General features: G+C 43.1%; 1 protein-coding gene across 3 annotated transcripts in view; it reads left to right on the top strand.

The window, feature by feature from the left end:
• The window catches only part of BCR (BCR activator of RhoGEF and GTPase), a 102,081-nt gene that overhangs the window by 32,785 nt on the left and 56,399 nt on the right, over window positions 1-12,897 (top strand). The gene's annotated exons all lie outside the window — the stretch shown is intronic.

The following is a 12,897-nucleotide window of genomic DNA, read 5'->3' as shown; positions in this document are numbered from 1 at the left end:
ATAAAAATGAGGCTATTCCATCATTTTTCATCCCTAGCAGGCTGCTGCTAAAAGACAGCTTGCCCTTTATGAAATGATCAGTTGGTACTGAGCTCCAGCCCATTTTTATTTTAGGACAGAAGAGGCACGTTTCACTTCCTGTAGTTCCTTCTGTGTCTAGCCACTTGTGGTCCACGAGCCCTGCGTTGCTGATGTGAAACTAACAACTTAAACGGTTGTGATCATTAAGAGGAAGAAAGTGCCCGAGGATGTTTGCCGTCTGGTTTTTGTGAACGGTTTCCTCCGTTGCTACTTGCTGTCCTTTTCTGTATATCTTTAACACCTGCTGGTTTTATGACCTACGCTGCTTTGATTGAAAGCTTTTCAGCCAGGGATCTTGACTAAAATTTGCAGAAGTAGCTAGGGTCTAAATCTTTATTTTCATGAATTACTTGGGTTTATGAGGCACCAGTGTGGTACCAAAAAGCCAAGACCATGTTTTGTGCCAGTACTCCCCTTTTAGTTCACTTTCCCAAGATACCTTTTTTTTTCCTTCCTATTTTTAATGTGTTTGTTTGTTTGTTTTGGATCAGAAATTCCTATTTGAGACAGAATAGGAGACTGGAAGGTGGTGGTGGTGGTTTTGTGGTAGAGATGTTCTGAGCAGGATTTCTGCTGCCACATAAAGCTTTTGTAATCAAGCTGTATGCCCATGCTGCTGGGTGGGTGCGTTGCAGGAACTATATTAAATCTGGACTGTGGTATGCACCATTATGAGGAAGTAAAGTAAATCTCATGTTAAACATTTTGGTTTTTTGTTCACTAGTTTTGTTTTTATTTTGTTTTCCATTTTGGGCAAACCCAACTCTGGAGGCAGGGATCAGCTTCCCACTTCATGCAGGCAAATCCCAAGTTTGGCACCTCAGTCCCACACAGAGACTTAAAAGTAGTATTTCTGTTTTTCTGCTATAGTACTATTGACAGGAGTCTGGTCTTGTCCCATTAATTCCTGAGTTATCTCAAACCTATCAAAGTGCATTAGTCTGTCAGGCAGCGTAGTTGCTGTTTAAAAATGCTGCTGAAAATAATACTGAAGAATTAATCCAGGGAACGTAGATGTGTGCAGAAGCTGTGTAGAAAACGGTTACTGTGCTGTTGAACAGTGTCTGTTTTGTGCAGCTCGCAGTCTAAAACGTCAGAACTTCTATTTCAGGGCTGTGTGAAATTGCTTGAAGCTTTTTAAGGCTGGACCAAGCATCAACACAACATGTCTTCCAAGTTTCTGTAAAAGTCCTAGTAAAGCAGTATCTAAATATAGTGCTGATGTACAAGTGTTCCTTTATTTTTCCCTGTTGTGTTTTACTTGCTTCTGGTTGTACATTTGCTCCATTTAAAGAGGGTTAGGTTTTGCTCTGATGTTTTCACTCAAAATGTTTGCCTACAAACATGATATGAAAGACAAGTGATTAAAATAAACAAACACATTTCCTTTTAAAAGGAGCAAAGATAGGAGGCAGCGAAGCTTCAGAGCAGCCAGGAGCCGCAGCTGTGCTGCATGGAGGAGTGCAGCCATGCTTCTGGGTGTGTGCTCTGCTACTAGCACAAAGACTAGCTGTATGTACAACTTAGCTCCGAGGAAGTATCTGTGTCTGGCTAATCTTCCACACCAGAATGGTTTGGTCAAGACAGAAACCGTGGCCTGGATCCTTTCCCTCTGATGGGGAGTGCATAACTGACAATTTCTTCTGTTTACAAGAACGAAGGATCATCCTTGTAAGCAATTTATCCTATCTAACATCTTTGTCTGAATACCTCTGGGCTATATGAGGAGTTTAGGGTGACACCATTGTTAAGTCAGTTGTTTGAAAGTAGGTGGGGTAAAACCACCTTCCAGTGCAACAGAAATTGAATTTATATTTTCCCACCTCTTTTAACTTCAGTAGACTGAGGCCAAAGAATCATTTAAGTTTCTATTATCCCAGCATCTAGACCACACACCAGAGAAATATGTGTGTTTTTGCAATGCACTTATGCACAAAGTTCAGTTCTCTTGTATCATACAAAAGACTTGTTGAACCCCTGTGTCGATGGCTTGAAAACTTTAGATTTTGCCTAATTTTGAGGTTTTTATCTTTGTAGCTATAGGTGGCCCTGTAGATGCTCAGTACTAAGTACATGTACAGCTTTCAATACTTAGAGGGGGCTTAAAAAAAAAAAAAAAAAAAAAGGAAAAAGATAGAGAGTAACTTTTTACACTGACAAAGTAGAGTGCTTTTAAACTAAAAGAAGGCAGATTTAGATTAGATGTTAGGAGGAAATCCTTCTCTCAGAGGGTGGTGAAGTACTGAAACAGGCTGCCCAGGGAAGCTGTGGCTGCTCCATCCCTGGAAGTGCTCAAGGTGATCAGGTTGGACGAGGCCCTGAGCAACCTGACCTAGTGGTGGCATCCCTGCCCATGGCAGGGGGTTGGCACTAGGTGGTCTTTGGGGTCCCTTCCAACCCAAGCCTTTCTGAGATTCTGTGACTGACTACTCAGCTGCTCTCTACCTTTTCATTAAGCAATGGAATTTGGAAATGAAAGTATTAAGAGGAGCAAGCATTTCACTGGCTGTGTCTGCTCTGTATGTGAGCATCCATGCTGCACTGGCTAACCTTTTAAACTCTACCCTGGTATGCAGACTGCTCAGCAGGAGTCTGGTGTGGATCTCATGGGTTCAGCCTGTTTTAGGACAGCCTAGATAGTTGGGACACCTCATCTACCTTCTGTTGTGGTGTATATGTACACTTGATGTATGTATTTAGTGCTTTTTGTGTGTATTGTGTCCAGTGTTTTCCTAACAAGCTTCCATCACCACTAGGGAAAGATAAGGCCTTGTGCAGGAAAGCGGGGATGGTGGGATACAGCCCAAAACCCTCTTTCACAGGCAAGTTCCTCTTCTGCTCTGCCCTCTTCTGCACTAGCTGATGTGAATTACAGCTTGGGTGCCCTTGGAGAAGTGCATATGTGGCGGTTGCAGCTGTCTGCCCCAGCAGCTGGGCTATGATCCTGCCCGGGTCTGCGTGCCTCTGAAACCTCCAGCAGCTCCCCGTGTTAACTACAGGGAGCCACAAGAGCTCAGCCCTTGGTTCAAAGTTGCCTTGTGGAACTACTTTGTGACTTGCTGGGTGAGAGGACCTCTGGTCATTTGCTTTGGGAGCTACTGTCCAAGCAGGAGCTCTGCTTTGTGGGTACCACTCTGCATGCAGAAGGAAGTTGTTGGGGAGACTGTCATCCACAGAGGTTGGTGCACCTGAGTTGGGACCGGTGTGGTCCTATTTCCCTTTGGGTCAAGTTCAGTGGCGTTCGGTGGCACTTCCCCTTGGCGTGGCTTCACAATCTTGGTACTTGTCGGCTCCTTCGTGCTGGGGAAGTGGTGGGACTTGATGAAATGGTGGTGTAACACATCTGTGTTATCAAAATAAGCTCCCTCTTATCCTGCCATATTTTAAAATGTGAAGAGCCATGAACCAGTCAGTGACGCTGAAGTGTAAAACAGCATTGTTGGTGTTTGATGGAGGGAACCACAGGCTCGGACTAAGAGGTCCTTCCTCTCATCTGCTCTTTGGCTTCACTGAGAGCTTTGACTGGCACTGCTGTGCTGCTTGCACTTGAATCATGTTTTTCTAAATTTGTTCATAGAGGAGAATTTCCCTTCTAAAAGCAGATTCTGGAGAAAAATAAAGCAACAACAGGCAGTTTGGGAGAAAAGATGGTATGGTATGTCAGGGGAGAATATAATATAATAGCCCAGAATGAACCTTGATGTGTGACCCCAACTACCTTCATCTTATCTGGTAGGTTCAAAGAAAAAGAGGTGGGGAAAAGATGGTATTTATTAATGGTGCTGGGGAGCTGTGTTTCACCTTCAGCACCCTTTAAAAAACAAAAACAAGAAGTAACTATCTTGCTGTGGTTATGAACTACACCAAAACTGTTGTTTTCTCCAGCCAGATGACAGGAAGACACTGAGCTTGGGCAGCAGCTGTGTTCAGAAAAGGTTGTTAGTGGTGTAGGCAGAGCCATCTGCCTAGGAAGCTTGGGTTGCTTGTTCCAGGCCAAGATGGTAAATCAATCTCTCTCGATGTATTTTACAGTGTAACAAGAAAGATGTCCATGATTTACAGTGTAAACAGGAAAATAGCAGCCAGCTTTATTGGCTTCTCAGTGTCCATGCTGCACTAGTGGGAAAACAAAGCAATATGAAAAAAAAAAATGAAAGCAACTCATCCTGAGAGAGGATGAAGATCTGGACACAGACAGATATTCTTATCAGGCACGTTTACTGCTTTTTTTTTAATAGTCTTTAAATATCCCCTGCTGCCTAGGCTTGGTCCTCCCTTTCCTTCTCCCAAACCTGTCACTTCAGTTAAACCCTTGTTTTAACAGGCGCTTTCCTCTCTGCACAGCAGGACTTTTGGTCTGCTCTAGGTAAATACAGGAAATGGAATATATACATTGTGTGTGTGTGTGTTTTGCTAACAGACCACGCTGTGACAATTAGGTCCATTTTGCTTCTATTAATTTTGTACATGTAATCCCTTCTACTTCTCTCTAGTGTCCTGTTGCCAAACGTTGTTTGAAGTGGTTGCAAAATTCTGAAACAACCTCGAGAACATAATAGTAAATAGTATGTTGATCATTGCTCAATTGAATTTTCACCCATTCACAACATTCACAAGACAAACAACAGCACCCTGGTAGGTGAGGGAGAAGCAGCCCTGCCGATGGAGTTAGTACATGCAGTTTTCTTTTAGGCTTTGTTACTAGATTTCTTTTTTAGCAAGGAAACCAAGGCTGTAGTTTGAGCACAGCAGTAGTGCTGACCTGAACAGTCACATTTGTTCCATCCCGCCTCTCTGCTCAGTTTATGCTGATGCATTTTGTGGAGACGATCAGTGAAATGGAATAAGGAGCTGCTCTGTGTTACAAAATAATGCTCTTCTCCAGTTATTTTTAGTCTGGCCAGCTCCTGCTGTGGTTTGCTGTGCTCCCTGCAAACAGGTCTGTTATGGGACAATGGGGAAGATGTGGATAGGAGCCTACAAAGAAAGGGGAAACTGACTGGATCCTAAAAACTTTACCTCTTCTAATGCAGCTCCAGCTTTTGTTGGGAACTAGTCTGATTTCTTGGCTCTTCTTGTTATAGCCATGTGTGGGTTGTTCTTGTTTATTTTGTCCTGCTTTCCCTTTTTACCTTATTTTGCATGGAAACCTTTTCTCCAGTGTAGTCAGCTTGCATTTCTGATCGAGTCAGTGCTAAATTTTCTGGTGCCTTTCATGCAAACCTGTGTGTGCTTGCGGATATATCTACCCATCCTTGTATTTTCATAGTGAAAAAAGGCTTTAATTCTGAAGGACTAGACCTAGAATTTATTTTCGGCCTGTTAAGCATGCAGTGAATCAAAGCAGCTAAATTTTGTACACAATCCTGAGTAAGGAATGGAAAAGAAAAACTGGGAAGGCATTCCAGTTTGCTCTGGGACTTGCTTTGCCAAGAACATCTAGTGGCCTGACTGCCAACATGAAATGAACGTGGAAACGTTTCCAGCCTGCCTGGGACAACACAGAACAGGAGAGGAATCTGGAGATGTAGACCCTGGATGGAAACAGATTCACTTTGTGCTGTCTCCAAGGCAGGAGTCTAAGAGGTATTCATCCATGTTATAGGGTGTTACATTGTGCCATATGACTTACTGCTAAGCATTTAGGAGAAACAGTAAGAAAAGAAAAAAAAGGCATCAGGAATTTCATTGTTTTGGGCCGTGGCCTGCCCTGTGAATTAAGTGTTCTCACACTCGTCCTCGAATGGAATACAGTATAGTTCGGATGAGAATTTGTCTTCTGCTCTTGGCAGCATATTTGCAGCCAGTGATGCTGAATGTAGATCTCATTGATACATACGTGTTTACTGACTGATGTTTAGGGCTTTAAGTGATAGTGAATAAATCCCTTAAGTGCCCTGGGGGGCATGTAGCAGCCACTAGGTCATAAGCAGAGTCAGCAAGAAGTGTTCAAGTCTTGCCTTCTGCAGTAACTGTGGGTAACTTTCTTTTCCAATGTTAGTTACACACAGCACATTTGTAGTGTATCCCAAAGCTTACAAATTGCTATGGAGACACCCTGTATTTGAAAGGCCACATCTTCAAAACATGTAGTCTGTTTTCCTCCAAATCACAGCTGTTGTCATCTGATGGACTCCTCTGTCCAGTTTATGGTGTGTGATGATTATGCTTCTGTGGTGGTTTTACCATGCTAGGCAGCTAAACACAACTGCTCTCTCACTCCCCCTCCTTAGATGAGGAGGAGAAGAAGTAAGGTAAAGAACAACTCATGGGTTGAGATAAGGATAATTTAATTAAAGGGAAAATAATAATAATAATAATTATTATTAAGGAAATATTATTATTAACTAAACCAATTAACTAAAGGAAAAAGGGGAAAGGGCAAAACGGAGGGTGGAAGTGCAGAGGAAAGAAATTACTCTCTACTTCCCACAAATGAGTGATGCTTGACCATGTCCTTGAAGCAGGGCCTCAACATATGTAGCCAGTGTTCAGGAGGAGGACCGACATTTTCACAAGGAGAGCCCACTCCTCCCCTCTTCTTCCTGTTTCTACCTTTTATTGCTGAGTGTGACACGACATGGTATGGAATATCCCTTTCATTGGTTCAGGTCAGCTGCCCTCATGATGTCTCCCTTCTCACTTTTTTGCCCACCCCCTAGGAGGGTTAGAGAGAGTCCTGATGCTGTGCCAGCACTGCTCAGCAGTAGACACAACACTGGTGTGATAACACTGCTGTGCTAGCTACAAGCGCAGAGCACAGCACTGTGTGGGCTGCTGCAAGGAAAGTTAACATCCCAGCCAAACCCAGTACAGCTTCCCTCCTGGTGTTTCAGTTTGATCAAAACTGAAAAACCGATCAAAACTCAGTATTCCCAGCTTGCGGCTCATGGTTGCATCATGAAACCTCAGTCTGCCTGGATCTGTGTGGATGTTAAATCTGTCTCCAGGAAAATTCCAATCAGAGCAAAATGCAACAAACAGAACGTCTAAGTAACAGGGGGCCACAAACTGTCCTCTCCTCTAGACTCTGCATGAACTGCTCCTAGAATACATGTATACAGGCAGCTTACACATCTCTGGTCTTCTTTTGTAGACATTTAATGATCTGGGTTTGACACATTTTGACACACCTAAAAGATTAAAAGTGGACTGGAGTTAATTCATCTTCTAATGACTTAAGGGCACTGTCTGCTATAAGGATAAAGCTTGACTGTGGTAGTAAAGGCATAAGTTTCTTGGGGGCTGGTTAAAGTCTATAGCCTGAGATCCCCTGGGGAGGGAGGGTTGAGAGAGAGCCACCAGCTGTCTTGCTGCTTCAATATTGCTTTATCTGTCTTCCACTTCAAAAATACAATTTTCATTGATGCAGTTTTCAATCTCTACATGCATACACGCACACATGCACACCATTATCCTTAAAAGAAAATGAGGGCTCGGGTAAAACTTTACATGTGGCAGATAGTTGTTTCTACAGAAAGATGGTTTATTACAACAGGAGAGAGGAGGATACAAACCTGAAATTAATAATGTGATTTGAGGAAAATCTGCCCAGTTTTTGGGTTCACAGCACTCCTTTTTTGGTTGTGGTATAAGCTGAAGTTGTCATTTCAGGGTCCAGCTTGTATTTAGAAACCTCTTTTCCTCTTTTCTATCCTATTCCCAGAAGAACATTTCACTGCAAGTTACCAACATCCAGCTTGCTTTCAGAGCCCATTTCATGTCTGCCTGCAGATGGGAAGCTCCAGCTTGGCTCTGTTGTATGAAGTACTCATTTAGCTTGGTCTCATCTGGGTATTGATGGGCGTTTCCTGTGGGTGGGCTCTGTTCTATGTGTGTTTCACCACGATTCTACTTCTGCAACCTGTGTTCCGTAACAGGTTGTTCAGCCACCGCTGAAGGAAGATCCACCTCTGTGGATGGTGTTTATTTTTTTTTTCCTGTGGCACATGATAGGAGTCTATCAGTTAGCACAGAAAGTTGGACAGTCTTCATCTGCTCAAGAGAGGACTAATGCTTGAGGCCATAGGCAGGCTTGGAGCTAGCTTTTGTTATATTTCCTCTCTGTTTTCATGCTCATCTAATACTGAAGAAAGGATTTGCAAAATAATAATGCTTTTTTGGTTGTTTGTTTGCTAAATGAGCTTGGTTTTATATTTGACTGGGGGCTTCGGGTTCCACTAGACCTCTTTATATGCAGGTGTGCTGTCTTCCAGCTCTGTGTCTCTGTTCTGTGTAAGCAGAAAGTTTGTTCTGAATCTGTTCAGTGTCCTAAGAGAGCCTTTGCCTCATCAGTCTGAGAAGAATAAAACCATAGGGATATGACATGGAAAATGGAGCATTTATTTTTATCCGTACCTGACCTGTGCTCTAGGACAAGCTCCTGCTATAGGTAGGCAGTATTAATTATTGTTTCTGGATCTCAGTTTTGCACAAAAGTGTACAAGTGCACTACATTCTGGTTTTGAAAATAACTCAGAAGGTATCAGGAAAATAAGCAAAATGCTCAGTTTTCGATCGTTTCTTTAGAGAGTGCTGCTGTATTCCCTAGGCAACTGCATTCACAGCCCATCCACACAGATGTACTTCTGCATGTGCTCAGTGCTGGGACTGAATCCCTGATCCTTCTCCAAGCAGCCTGGCCAGCACTAAGAAATACGATTACATGAACCTGCATTGCTTATCACCAAGCAAATGGTGGTATGTAAAAACTGGAGCTAAGAACAGCAAGGTATATCCGTGAGTGAAAAGTTATGAAAAAGTTGCATTTAACAAAAAAAAAGAAAAAAAAAAAGAGAGAAAGAAAAGTGTTAAATGCTGGCAATTTGTCCCCAAACCAATCAGGTCTAAAATCCAGGAACTGACTGAACTTCTGCCTAAAGGAAACCGAAGCAGTGCTTTGCTAATACATCGTTTTCAGCTGCACTACATAAAGCCATACAAGCTTCAAGTATGCCTACTCAGTAGCTACCATGTCTGTAGCCTTGCAGTTGGGATTTCTGTGCCATGAACTAGATCAGAGCGCTGATCCAGCTTAGAAGGGAATTGCCCAAGATATTTTTCTTTGAGCTGGCTGAGTTCTTTATCTGGACCACAGCCATTTGTGGGGCTGCACAGCTGAGGGGATAAGAGGCAAAGGGTCATGCTGTGGTTTATGGCTTGATGGTGGAAACCTTAGACCTTTCTTGCTGCCAAGACAATGCAGTGTCAAACTGTGGCCTTACACATTCCCTGGCACGGAAATGCACGGGCAGAGCATGCAAACTGCCTTAGCTCTCTTCATTTCTGCAACTGAGGGAATGTTTTTGGAGTGAGTATAGACTCTGCAAACTTGTGCTAGTCTTGATATCACTTACAATGCAGCCACAGTGATGTGGGGTTTTGGCATGAGGTGCAACTCCTCCACCCCCTTCAGGATGCTAGGTATTTACTTAGGCAGGCAGGTCTGCGCTACTGCGGCTTCACCTCTCTCTTAGTGAGATTAACTGGAGCACAGCTAGCTTGGAAGCACTTCTGTGTGCTGCTGTTAAGCCTTTCAAGCAGCTACGGATGCTGTGATGCTGCAAAAGTATGACACACTTAAACCATTGCATGGCTGTGGATTAGATGCAGCTAATCTGTCTTTTTAACTTAGAAGTTAATTTATTTTTTCCTTTCTGCTTGCAAGGTAGATCTCTAACTTGATCTCATACTCCCAAAGAATGAATGTGACACACAGCAGGAGGAGTGTAGGCAATAGGACAAGGGAATGGTCCTGCTGTGCGGTCACTGAGTGCAGCAATTTGTGTCTAACTGCAGATTTGTTAGATTCTCCCCCTCCAGGTGAATTTTGATGCAGTGAAGGAAGGGAGCAGCTTAGAAGAAGGGGAAGAACAGGAAAATGGAGGACAGGAATGTTGAATTACAGCAAACCATACTGACATAAAGAGAGGTGAGAGGATGGAAGCAGTAAGAGAAGAGAGGGGTTAGTGGGACAGGCGTATAAAAGCTGGAGCAGAGCAAGGCCAAGGAAGCTATTGCCATCAGAACCAAAAGGTAAATGCTTGAGGTTTTTTAGCAGTGCTTGCAAAATTGATGTAGAGCCTTTGTAGTCCCAAATAATTCATTTCATCTGAAGGTTGTGCTGGTGCAGGAGGGTACTGTGAGGGATCGTTGGAGGGCCAGTGGTAGAAATAGCTTCTCTTACAGAAATGAGCCCTCTTGACACTGGAGTTACAGCTGCTACTCTTCTTTATGGGATGGGATCTCTTACAAGTTGCTGATAGAGGAGAGGATCCAGTTGGCCAGGTGAGAGAAGCGTGAGCATTTCTTGCCCGTTGGCTATCAGAGGATAAGCTCTGTGGGTTAAGCCTTGTCGGGTTAAATGGCCATGTTGCTAAGTCAGGTCCCAGCGTGCAGAGCAGCGCTGGTGCTTTGCTCCCCATCTGTAATGGCTTATCTTGCTTCTGCTCCCTCCTCTGCTCACTGAACTGAGCGGAGACCCCAAGTGGCATCCGTCCTCATTATTTCCTTCTAGTGCTCTCTCATTTGAGCCCAGCATCCTCATATCCCTACCCTTTTTCCTTAGTTGTCCCCTGTCAGCAACTGCCTGTCATACCTGCGTTTCATCTTCCTCTAGCTACTGTCTCCACCGGCCACCTCCAAGAGCAGCACCCAGCGCAGCTGGGAGTGTTGGATGAGCTTCTGGCTCCAGCCTCTTTGCAGCAGTGTTTTTGCTTCCAGCTAGAGCCTGAACAGCCTGCGCAGCATTGTGCTGGGTTTAGGAGAGCTGAATAACCTCGTTTCCCTAGCAACAGTGGTCTCTAATCAGAGGGATGCAAGTCTACCTCTGTTACTTGTATTAGGACTTGCGTAGTGTATCTGGCTGCCGTAATACTTTGCTTCTGTTGGAATAAATGGTGGAATAAAAGCAAGAAAGTCTGTCTGCCTCAGAGATAATTAAAATCTCCATAGGTGGATTTCAGTGCTGTATGCAGCAATAATAGAAAGAAGGATTATAACTGCTTCTAAGCTTTTTAATGTGTGGAGGATACAGTATTAAAGTCTTAAATTGTATTTGGAGCTTTCTCGGCATGGATCTCTTGGCAGTCGGTGACACTGATGGATTGACACTCCTTACTCCCTGTTGAGATGTCTTATTTTCATTTTTATAGGTAGGAAGACAAAGTGAATGCTTCAAAGGTAGACTGGATCTTTTTGTAAAGCTAGGAATAAATTTCTTCTTTCAAACTCAAGTCTTCCAACCTTCCCTTTCCTTCCCTTTCAGGTAAAGGTTTCCCTGTGCAGTAGAAAGAAGAATGTGTTATGCAAGAAGTATGAAGCCTACTTCTTAGCAGGGGAAAGTGAAGAAAGTGAAAATACTATGATTCACTCCAATCTTTTCTGCTAATGTTTTAGATTTAGTTCACTCCCCCATTAACAGAAATGGAGCAAACTATAAAATTAGAAAGTGAACACTGGGAGTGGAAAGAAATATTCCTGCCTTAATTTCTGCACAGCAACAGGGTGTTGTTACTTGGCGCCTGTTTGGGTAGCGCAAGGCAAGGGCCATGCTGTCTTCCGTATTCTTTTAGCCAAAGGGCTCTTGACAATTCAAGAATGAGATCTGGTTGGCTTGCAGGTTTGTAGGCATTATCCAACTTCAGGATATCTAAAAATATTTAATATTTTTTTATTTGTGACTGATTATCCTGACTATCCTATTCAGCAACTCCCTTGCAAGCCTCCATTTACCCAAACAACTTAACAGGGTATATTTCAAACAGTTGAGAAACTCCGGAAAGCCTCTAACATCTCAATAAAAGTCCATTCCAGAGAACATGTGCCACTTTTTTCTTTTTTTTTTTCTTCTTTTTTTTCCCCTCTCCCTACCTTCCCCATTCCTGTGGTCTTGCACAATCTAAAAGTCTTCTGAGAAACTCTGAGAGCTTGAGCACAAGGTAATACCATGAGGCAGTGGGTGACACAAAGCTCATTGAGTTTGTTAAAATAATATTGCCATGGGCATTCAGCAGCCTGAAGGCCTCATATACAGCTGTAATTTAGCTGGGTGGTATTTGGTAGAAGTTGAGACAGAGGCTCGCTTCTACAGTGACTTTATTGTTGGGTTTTCAGTATATTGTTTGCATAAATTCCCTCGACCAGCTCTCCCTCCTGAATAAGCCACATGGATCAAGTTTTATTCTGTTCCACACAAAGTTCACATCCTTTACTGGAATGAGTCATGCTGTAACTGAGTTTGCTGTGAGGGAGGAAAGTGGGCTCTAAAATGTTACTCCTCCACCCTGCCTTAGTGATGTATAACAGGATTATTAGTATGCTTGGCAGCTGCTGCTTATTAGTTTTGCAGAACCTAGATATTTGTGAAAATATTCTACAAGTAAAAATTGTGTTCCAGTGTGAAATTGATACAAAATTTTAGACTCAAGACTTAAAAAAAAAAAAAAAAAAAAAAAAAAAAAAAATCTTAGTTTGTGGCTTTGTCTTCTGTAAGACTTGCCTGCTACAATAAAAATGGATCTAGTTTATCTGCTGTAATTATTTTCCAGTTTTGGGGGAAGAGTGATGTTTTGTGACTTGTAACTGAAAGAGGCAGAGGAACCGTGCATGGGTCACAAATATGGGTCACAAGAACACAAAATGGCATAACTATTACTGCGCACCACTTCTGGGCACTGCTGGGTGTAAGTACTTCATGTGCATGGTACCAGCAGCAGGCCCCTCGAAGGTTGTCTCCAGCTTCCCTTGGGCAAGATTCAAGTGCTGCTGTGCCCCTGTGCAGAAAGCAAAATTACCTCTTCTGTGTGTATTTGTGCA

The sequence above is a fragment of the Aythya ferina genome (genome assembly GCF_964211825.1).
Source record: "Aythya ferina genome assembly, chromosome: 17".
Taxonomy (NCBI): domain Eukaryota; kingdom Metazoa; phylum Chordata; class Aves; order Anseriformes; family Anatidae; genus Aythya; species Aythya ferina.
Note: the sequence above shows the minus strand (reverse complement) of the source record. Positions and strands in the feature narration are given on the sequence as shown.